The sequence below is a fragment of the Crocodylus porosus genome, unplaced genomic scaffold (assembly GCF_001723895.1).
Source record: "Crocodylus porosus isolate Cpor-Errol unplaced genomic scaffold, CroPor_comp1, whole genome shotgun sequence".
Taxonomy (NCBI): domain Eukaryota; kingdom Metazoa; phylum Chordata; order Crocodylia; family Crocodylidae; genus Crocodylus; species Crocodylus porosus.
The window spans coordinates 6,444,322-6,454,596 of NW_017728933.1; positions in this window are offsets into that span (position 1 = coordinate 6,444,322).

A 10,275-nucleotide genomic window follows, 5' to 3' on the forward strand; every position below is an offset into this window, starting at 1 on the left:
TCAGACTAGACATCAGGAGGCACGACTTCACAGTCAGGGTGGCTAGGATCTGGGACCAACTTCTAAGCGAGGTGGTGCTGGCTCCTACCCTGGGGGTCTTTAAGAGGAGGCTGGATGAACACCTTGCTGGGGTTGTTTGACCCCAGTACTTTTTCCTGCCATGGCAGGGGGTCGGACTTGATGATCTGCTCAGGTCCCCTCTGATCCAACCAACTATGAAACTATGACCCTAACAACTATGAAATGATGAAGGTCTTGACGTTGCAAAATTTAGATGACACAGAGCTGAGATCTGGGTTCATTTGAGTCGGGCATGTCACATCTGGAGAACTTCTCTGGTTTTTCCTTGTTGCTTTAGACCTGCAGAAGGGAACACTCCCACATTCAGCTTTTCACCAACCTGTGGGATTCACTGCCACAGGGAGGCTGCAAAGATAAGTAGTACAACAGGCATGTTTAAAGGACTGGATAATATTTGTACCATTAATCACATTTGAAGTTAAGCAGCCTAAGCTGGTATTACAAGGAAAACCCCCCCACATGCATTACAGAGTAAGCTGGTTGCCTGCAGGGGGAGTAGGAAAGACTGTCATAGATCACTAACACCAGGGGGATCAAATTCTCAGCCAGTGAAAGAAATTTACTGCGGAGTAGACTGATTAGCTCCACAGTAAATATCTCAGTGTCTACACATGCGGCCCTATTAGGCTGCAGGAAACTAATAAACTCTGCAGCACGTTAGTACAGTAAAAGCTGTGTTAACCGGCTTTTTAGTAACCAGCACACTCTACGAACTGGAATTTCAAGTACTATCTTGTGTTTTTTCGTGTGCAGCAACACATGTGTAGATGCTGACCTGACTGGCTAGGGCATGAAGGTGCTTTTGTGCAGGGGCTGCCTGCCAGCTAGCCATGCGCTGAAGCACCCTTGTGCCCCAGCCAGCCCCCCTGCAGCACATTTAGCTGAGGCAAAGCAGCCCCGGGCTGGCAGGCCAAGCCCCTGAGCCTTCTGCCAGCTGGGGCTGCTCCGACCTGGCACACATGTAAAGGCAGTGCTCAGGAGCAATAAACTCCAGCTCAGTAAGTATTGGAGTTTATTACTCTGCATTAATATGCACATGTAGACATGCCTAGTGTAAACTAGTGTCAGGAATTCAAGTGAGTGGAGCTATGCTGATGATCTGGCGCTGCAGAGTGATCTGGTTGTCATTGTTCCGGGAAGTTCCTGGCGTTACACTGTTACCTAGCTGGGGTTTCCAGAATAAACAGAGTGGCTGATTTGGTCTAGGTCAGACAAATCGTGTGTTCCAGTGAACTAAGGGAGGCAAGATGATCACTCCAGATGGAACTTAGTCACAATTCAGGAACTAACAGGATTGTTATTATTGTCATCATCATCATCAGGATGATAATGGATATCATGGATTAGAAACGGATCATGCTATGAACTGCACCAACACAGTCCCCATGGTTGTGCATCAAGAAGAGCAGGGACCGTACTGTTCAGCTTCCCGTCTAGACTAGGAGTGAGGTTGGAACTCCAAGTCAAGTTTCTTTCAAATACCATCGTTGCAACAGACTGCACAAATGCCCTGTATTGGACCAGCTTTGTACTGTTCATGTGCATGTCATGGACCCTGTACTGCTAATAGAAACCCTCCTTTTGCTCAGGTGGCTGGGCCCTGTGCTTTGGAAGAAGGAGAAATCTGAATTCTACTGCTGCTCTCATTATGAAGTTCCAAGGGGTGAATACTGTCAGAGACCATAACACTCTCCTGTTTAACTATATACCATGTCCACGAGCTGGACTGGATGAGGTAGATTGAAATGGAGAGAGCTAAGAGTCCCTGGATTGCAACATTTAGATATTAATATGAAAAGGTCTAACCGATAACTTTTTCTCATTATTTCTGTGTTATTGTAATTTCATGCAAACTTCTCCTTTCCGACACCGCTCCTGACTGCCTGTACACTTGTTCTGTGCTGGATCTGCCCCCCAGCAATGCTAATAATGGTTTCCGGATCATTTTTATTCATTTTGTGCATTTCACTCACAGTACTTCATGTGACTTATGTATCCCCCGAAGCTCATATTTCTATTTGAATTGCAGGGCAAGTAGTGGGTTTTAACATTCCGACTGCACACACATTCTTCTTTCCCTCGAAATGAAAGATCATTTGAACTTTGAATTGCATTAGCATGACATTTTTCTACTAAATTACCCTGGCTGCACTCAACAGCCTGAAAAGAAACAAACCACTTTTAACTTTGTGTAGGTTATGTGAATGTATAAATATCAGAGGTAATGCACAGGGGAGGGCCGGGGACAGGAAGGGCTGGAGGAGTATTTGGCATTCTCCAGAGCAAAAGGCAAAGCCCATCTGTGATCCTTCCAGATCTGAGCCAGGGCACATTTGGACCACTGAGGTCTGAGCATTAGTCACTGACTAATCAGGTGCCAGCACAGCCGGCAGACCTTGCTCAAGGCATCTGGAATGGCTTTGCATGTATTATCTGTTAGCACAACAGAAACCAGGGGTAGAGTTACTTGTCCATGTAACCTCCACCCTCTGGCTCCCTACCCCGCTCTACTCTCACCCATCCATCCATCCCATACACAATGATCTACCTGTTTCTCTATCTATCCAGCTAGTCATCTACTTATCTTCTTACAGATTACTCTGTGATCTAGTAAAAAAAAAACCAACTAGAGTTGTCAAACACAATATAATTCTGCCCTTGATTTAGTCACTGCTTTCTCTATTTTCTGCCTCCTTCCTGTCTTCCACCTTGGGGAGTGTTGGGGCATTGGTCAGCACAGTCATTTTGAGAATATGACACAGCAGCTGGTCACATAGTCCAGGGCTTGTTTTGGACAGCAAGAGGGAGGAGTTCCCACTCTCCTGCTGATGTTACACTTCCAACAGTTGCAAACTTCATCTTCGGTGGTGACTAGGTTCACCATCCGTGATCACAGTAGCTGTCTCAGGGGGCATGGACAGAGAGAGCCTGTCTCCAGCCGGCCATATTTCACAGCCTGTTTTTAGGACTGTCACTCATATACCCACCCTGTTCACCATTCATCTCTCTGTTAAGCATCCTTTCTGTTGCAAAAATATCCTGGAGCAAATGCAGTAGAGTCTCCACCTGCAGTTTCAAGGTCTAAACTTTCTGGGAAGTTCATCTCAGAGGCCAGCTCTAATCTGAAGCTGATTCTGCCCTCCTAATTCAACTCTCCTACCTGAAACCAGGACTGGAGTCTATTGTGAGTGGTATCACCACCTAGAATCCCCATACAAGATGAGGGCCCCTCTGGGTTAAGCTCTGGACATACACACAGAGCAAAAAATAACTCATATTCCAGACAGTTTCCATTTCCAACTGGGCAAGACCCCATGAATAATAAACCTCATATCTCAGCTGCATATCAGAGAGATTAAAAGATTTACCTAGGGCCACATAGGAAGTCTGGGGCAGAGCCAGGAATTGAAGTCAGCTTGCTTGAGTCTGTGTCTACAAAGTAATCCCATGTCTCTAAGCAACAAGCCCTTTTCCACCCATAACCAGCCATATCTTGTGGCTCTTTAATGGTTTCAAATGCTCCTCTTGGTCAGGTCTTAATTTCCCTCTCCAGTAAGAAAGCATTTCCCTTTCTCATGCCATTTGTTCCCATAGATATTCCTCTCTGAGAAGCAGGGCTCTCAGTTTCTGACCTCTCCCAGCATGCCAGCAGGCACATAGTCTTCTGTCCTTGGGGCTCTTATCTGCCTTTTCAATGCTAGTCAGAAGAGTCAAATAAGAACCAGGTTGCTAAGCCAAGGACCAGCATGGACTCCTGAGAGCTGCTGTTGTCTGCACAGGGTTAACTGAGGAGTGGGAGAAGGGAAACTGAGGAGTGGGAGAAGGGATGGAAGCACAGGATCCTGCAGCTGCTGAGGCCCCTTCAACCAGATACTTTTGCTCAGCATGGGCTTATGCCCAATTTACAGTTGCACAGAGGAAAAGGGTGTTGAGTCTTGCTTTCAAATGCTCATTTCCATGGGCTGCAAGCCCCTTGGCTGTAAGCATTCTCCTGTAAACTTTTTCTTAGTATCTTCTACATTTGGCACCATAAAAATGAGCTGTGGAACTAGCTACCCCAGAATACCCTTTGGGAGATAAAAGCCTCATTTTCAGCTGGTGTAACGTGGTGTAGTTCTACTAAGGTTTGCTCCTAGGTTGCTGAGCAAAGTTCACAATGGGCGCGTCTACACGTGCAAATAAGTGTGACTAAATTTAATGTGCCTTAAGTGATTTTTGACAGGTGTCTACACATGCAGAGACTTAGGACTAAAGTTAGTCCCAAGTCCCTCCAGTCCTGCCATGTGCCCCTGTGGCCACCTGAGGGAGCCCCAGCCTCTGGCCACATGGCTGCCAGCACTTGGGACTAACTAGTCCCAAATTGAAGCTGGGAGAGGTGACCAACCAGGAGCCCTGGGGCTGGCCTCAGGCTGGCCCCTTAGTGGCTTGGCAGACCCAGTACTAAACTTAGTGCTAGGTCACATCTACACGTGCATTAGTGTGCTCTAACTAATCACGCTTAAATTTTATACCTGTATTTGCAGGTATCAAATTTAGGTACAATTACCCTAAATTAACGTGCATTAAGGGCACGCACATGTAGATGCATGCCTATAATGTGCATTCATTTAGGCTATTGAGCATTAATGTGTTTCATGTAGACGTGCCCAATGAGATTGCAAAGGTCTTGACCAAAGCTCCAGGTCCAAACCTCTCGCCTAGCCTGCCTTCAGGCTTGCATTTTACAAATGGGCCCTACAGATGAAACCTAAGCCAGGTAACACAAAGTCCTTGAACTTCATGGTGTTCAGACTCTGTGTGCATCTGAATTTCATGAGTTCTGGCTCTAGATTAGCAATTTGACAGAGCAGGCATTACATCTGCAGTAATATAGTCGAGCATAGGTATTCAGGAATTATTGATCCTCATGCTCCAGGGCATGAATTGATCACCTACTTGGATCAGGAAGGACTCTTCCCCGATTGGGAAAAATGCACAATGCAAAAGGCCCCACCCTTTTCAAGAAGGTGCATACAAATTGGGGAGGGCAGAAGAGTGATAAAATCTTTAGCAAACACAAGCTACAGAGAAAGGCTGAAATAATTGTGTTTGCTTAGTCCAAAAAAAAAGGAAGACGACGAGGTTACTGCAATAGATTGTAAAAGGTTGTTATCAAGGCAGCAATGTTCAATTGTTCTCTGTGTCCACTGGGCGTAGGACAAGAAGCAGTTAGCTTAATTTGCAACAAAGAATATTTAGATTATATAGCGGGAAAAGCTTTCTAACTCTAGGGTAGCGAAGCACTGAAATAAGCCACCTAGGGAGGGCGTAGAATCTCCTTCAGCGGAGGGTTTTTAAGATGAGGTTAAACAGACATCTGTCAGGGATAGTTTGGGTATATTTAATCCTGCCTCAGAGCAGCATGGTTTGAACAACTGGTCTCTTGAGGTCCCTTGCATCCTACATTTCTCTGAGTGGTTTGTGCTACTCTCAGAAGCAGTGATTTCCAGTCTTCCAGGGTTTGCAAGCTCACATCTGGCGCTAGCTGTATTTCCAGAGGACTCACAATCCCCAGTTTGGGAACTGCTGCTCTAAAGCATCTACACTGCTGTACTGCCTGAATTATAAATCTGCTTCGGTACATTCAGCAGTTCCTATGTGTATTTCTACTGAACTGTGCTAGAAATGATAAATAGACAGCTTGCCTGAGCTCAGGAGATGGAGGTTTAGCTCCAAGCGCTAAAAAAGTCCCCTTCCACAACATTAACAAAGACGTTGCACTGCTGGTGCACCCATTCACCAAATACGAAGGGGTGGGGGGTGGGGGGGGTGCTCCTTGTTTGCCCTGCCTTTTTAGACTGCGGCTCTTTGGGGCAAAAATGTGCCCGTAAGAGGGGAGCAGGGGGCAGCACTCATCTCAGTGACTCTGTTAATGAGATTTCTCTGTGTGTGTGTGTGTGTGTGTGTGTGTGTGAAATGAACGCACATGAGCAGAGGTCTGCCATTCTTCCACGTCTCCCTTGCCTACACACCATGGCCACGTCCAGTTATTTCCTAGGGTGTCATGCGGTATGAACAGGTGACAAACGGTTCAGGCCGGGAGAAGCACTTAGGCGACTGGCTGTGTCACTATAATTCCTGCGCAAATTGTATGAGCCAGAATTATTTCCCTTCTCCCCCAGCCTCCAGTGCATGGGTCCAAGTAACTCCTACGCTTGACCACCGCACTGTGTATTACTAGGCACTTTTCCATGACCAGGCTGGCTTCTCCCAGAATGAATGTATAGGCTCTTTAGACCTCTGCCTCTTGCATTTCCAGGCAATGCATTTCCATCTGAAAAGGGAATTTAAAAACTATTAGTCAGGGAACACAGCAGATAGTAACTATAGCAATGCATCAATCACAGCGTGGTAATTACACAGCACCGGGTTGCCTGTAAAGGCCAGTCTACCTGGCAGAAAATGGCAGTAATCAGCCTATTGGCAGCAGACAATACAGCATCATTTGTAATTCTTATGGCTGCATGTTCTTCGTTTCACAGGGGCTGGTTGCTAATCAATGAGTTGCCATGGTTACCCAGCATTGCATGGCTATCAATACAGGATGAGATGCTGAGAAATTAGTGAGGCTTTCAGCTGTGACTGCTGGAAAGGATTTCAGGAAGGGGATCTGCTTGCTTTAAGTCCCCCCACATCCCCATTCCCAAACACCCCACAAGCTGGAAGCTCCTGGGGCTTATAAAGCTCATTTAAACTCTACACCTGGCTTCTACTCCACCATCAAGGTGAGACAGTCAAAGCATCCTGCTTGCTGCTTTGCACAGCGTACGCCTTGCTTATGCCAACTGCTACCTTACAGAAAGACTCTGGGTTCGAATTCTGCCAGGTAAAACAATGGCAGCACCTGTAGGCTTCAGGCAAAGCAGGTTGTCCGACTGGTCTGTAAGACTGGACGGTCCCTGTGCTTTGATCTCCAGGTCACATAGGAAGCTCACGCCAGAGGTAGGTCTTGAATACAGGTCTAGGAAAGCTTGGTTTAGTGGCATCTGTAGAAGACCACCCTTCGCAAGAATAAGCAGGGTGGGTGAAGGTGTCTCTTAGCATAGCAGGCCTTTCTTATTTTAATGAAGCCTGCCAGCCCTACAGCCACAGCAGCAGCGTAACGACTTCCAAAGCGGCCCCCAAAGTCAGGGACTTGGCGCTTAATCTTAGTCAAACATGTGCTAACAGGAGTGGGAAGATTTCTGCTAATAACCTCATTACTTTAATATGCAGCAGTATTAAAAAAAAATGAAAATGACACTTGATGTTCAAGAAATTTAAGTCTAGTTACAAATCAATTAATTTCCTAGATTGTTCTTATTAAAGTAATTAAATTACCTACTTGAAGCTAGAATGTGCAAAGAAACCTTGGCTTTTTTTCTCTTTTTTTTTGCCCCTCTAGTGCTGCATGCAATCACGGTTTTGGTTTGGCTATATGGACAGTCTCATATACATGTCAGACCACGGAAGTAGTTTGGGAGCATGATGGGCAGGGAGGCAGGCTTCCCACAGGGAAGGAAGGTGGTGCGGGGGTTACTAGGGGGAAGAGACAGCCCATTCTTCGGGTTTCCGATCCAGTGTCAAGAGGGGTGTGCGGCTTAGTGGTTGCAGCTGGGTGTATGATTTAAGGATCTCAAGGGAAAGATGCATGTGCCAGTGTTCGGAGTGGAGCCATGGGGGTCGGGAAATCCAGCGCTGCTTCTCCACCACCTCGCTTTGTGATCTCAGGCAAGTCAACCTTCCCTGTGCTTCAGTTTCCTCAATGCATGGGCAGAGTGAGATCTAAGGATCTGTCCTCATCTTCCAGGAGCTTTAAAAACCCCAAGCAGGAAGAAGCACAGGGTACGGCACTGCTTCCTACTTCTCAAGACCAAAGCCACTGGCTTTGTCCTTAACAGTGGCAATCTCACGGGCCTCTCAGCAGGCAAGGGGCTTGCCCGTCTGTACATGCATGTAAGGGTTGTGTACGGAGTGAAAAATGAGTCCGGACTAAAATGCAAACTTTGCCCAGGCTCCTTCAACCACTACCATGTTTGCCTGACTTGTCTGATCCCAGCCTCTTGCAGCTGGTTTCTTTGATGCTCGTTGCATTCATACGGGTAAGGCTGGTACATGAGGCCCAGGGCTTTAATTTTTTTCTTTTTATGAAGATGATGACATGTCCCTAGGCTAAACAAGCTCCCTGTAGCTTCTGTTGCTGTCAATACAGTATGCTCCAAATCCACCAAGAAAAGCAAAATCCAGGGGCATTTATCCGGATGCTAAAGCCCGCTTTTTCCATCCGTTCACCAGTGGCTGTCACAATCAAAGCGGGCTTTATTATAGGCTCTGTATGCAGCACCCATCACTGGGCATTTAATGAAACATTCAGTCCAATTCCCCACTGCTTGATGCATCGTGTTCTCCTACTTGTCTGTGCAAAGTGAGTGCAACACGCTAGTGATGTGAATGGAAGATTTTGATAGGGGACAGGGGTGCACTCACTTTGCCTAGGGGTAAAAAGCTACGTAAGGACTCAAACCCCTTGCGTGCGTAAGTTTGAAGAGGGCAATTTATTTAACTGTGGAACATCTGATACAGCTATTAAATAGCAACAGCAGCCTCTTGTGGGCATGGAGAGTGGTACAGGTGCAAGTCTGAACCTGGAAATCGTTGTATGTACAAGCTCTCTTATGTACTTGCCAGAGTAAAGAGAGTTAGAAGCAGACCTGAGGAGCAGGGAAACATTAATATAAAACAAAATCATCACCACTGGCTAGATCCTGATGTCTGTGCTCAAGCGAATCCCTGAATAAAACTTTAAGATTTAAAACTACCACATCATGATTAAGTGCGTGACCATTTTTTACCATATGGTCAATGAAAATGAGCAGGAACTTGGACTCAGACACTGTGTGTTAGACATGCTCTTTGTGACTGGCAGCTGTCAACCAAACCACCTCAAGCTCTCATCCTAGTCATCTGACCTGATCGTTTTGGTGTTGACAATTCAGCTGGAAGTCACGCTGTGCGATCTTGTGGCTGCCTATAAATTCACCAGGGGAGGGCAGCAGGGAATAGGAGATGCTCTCTTTACTAGGGCAGCCCCTGGAATAACTAGGAACAATGGCCACAAATTGACTGAGCAGATTTAGGTTGGACATTAGAAATAACTTCTTTACAGCAAGGATTGCCAGAATCTGGAACAGGCTCCCAAGGGAGGTGGTGCGCTCCCCTACCCTGGGGTTCTTCAAGAGGAGACTGGACAAGCCCCTAGCTAGGACAGTTGGACCAGCGCTCGTCCTGCCCAGGGTCCAGTTGGACTCGATGACCTACTGAGGTCTCTTCCAATCTTAATATCTATGAATTTTGTCTCTTCTCTTCTCTGCTTCCCATGCTTCTGCCACTATGGCATAGTCTTGCTTTTTATCTTATACCATAGGTCCAGGGCCATTTAAACCTGATGAAGTTGTTGCATGTCTTTATGCAAACTTTTCACTATTACAGTAACACTTCCGAACCCCATTTTAACCAAGACCCCGTTATTCTAAACGCTACATGACAGACAGCACCAGGAGAACGTATAGTCTCACTACATGAGGGACACAAAGTGGTAATGCCTAAGGCCAACAGAACAGCCACGAGACCTGACATAACGCAGGTCCGGACCCTCCACTAGATCACCCTGATCTCCCCACTACAGAGGACAGTTCTGCTCAGGCCAGATGACTTAACAGGACCTGTCTATTAACAACCCACCTGGGCCATCTTCTAAGCCCTGACAAACCCGGGAGCTTCCCAGCTCCAATTCGGACCTGGCGTTTGCATCTAGGAGGTTCTGGGTTGGTCTGTGCCAGCGACAGGTTGGCAGCTGTGGAGATCCCGTTCTGATCCACCTTGGTCACATAGAGAGCAGGAGTCCTGGGTTCACACAGGCTTCTGGTATGAAGAACACACTCGTTTCCTCCGTGTCTTCCTGTTTATCAGGGAGGCAAGATGCTTTGGTAGATGACGTGATAGCTTTCATTAGACCAGCCGAGTAAACGGTGTATTCCTGTTTATTGGGGATGCAGCCAGCAGAGAGCAGTGCAAGCTAAGGACAAACACCACGCAGCTCAGCGAACCCAGCAGATTGCTGCAAGCAAGACTTTGCATAGGGGAGTCCCAGAGCCGGCTCTCTGCTGCCCAGCTGAA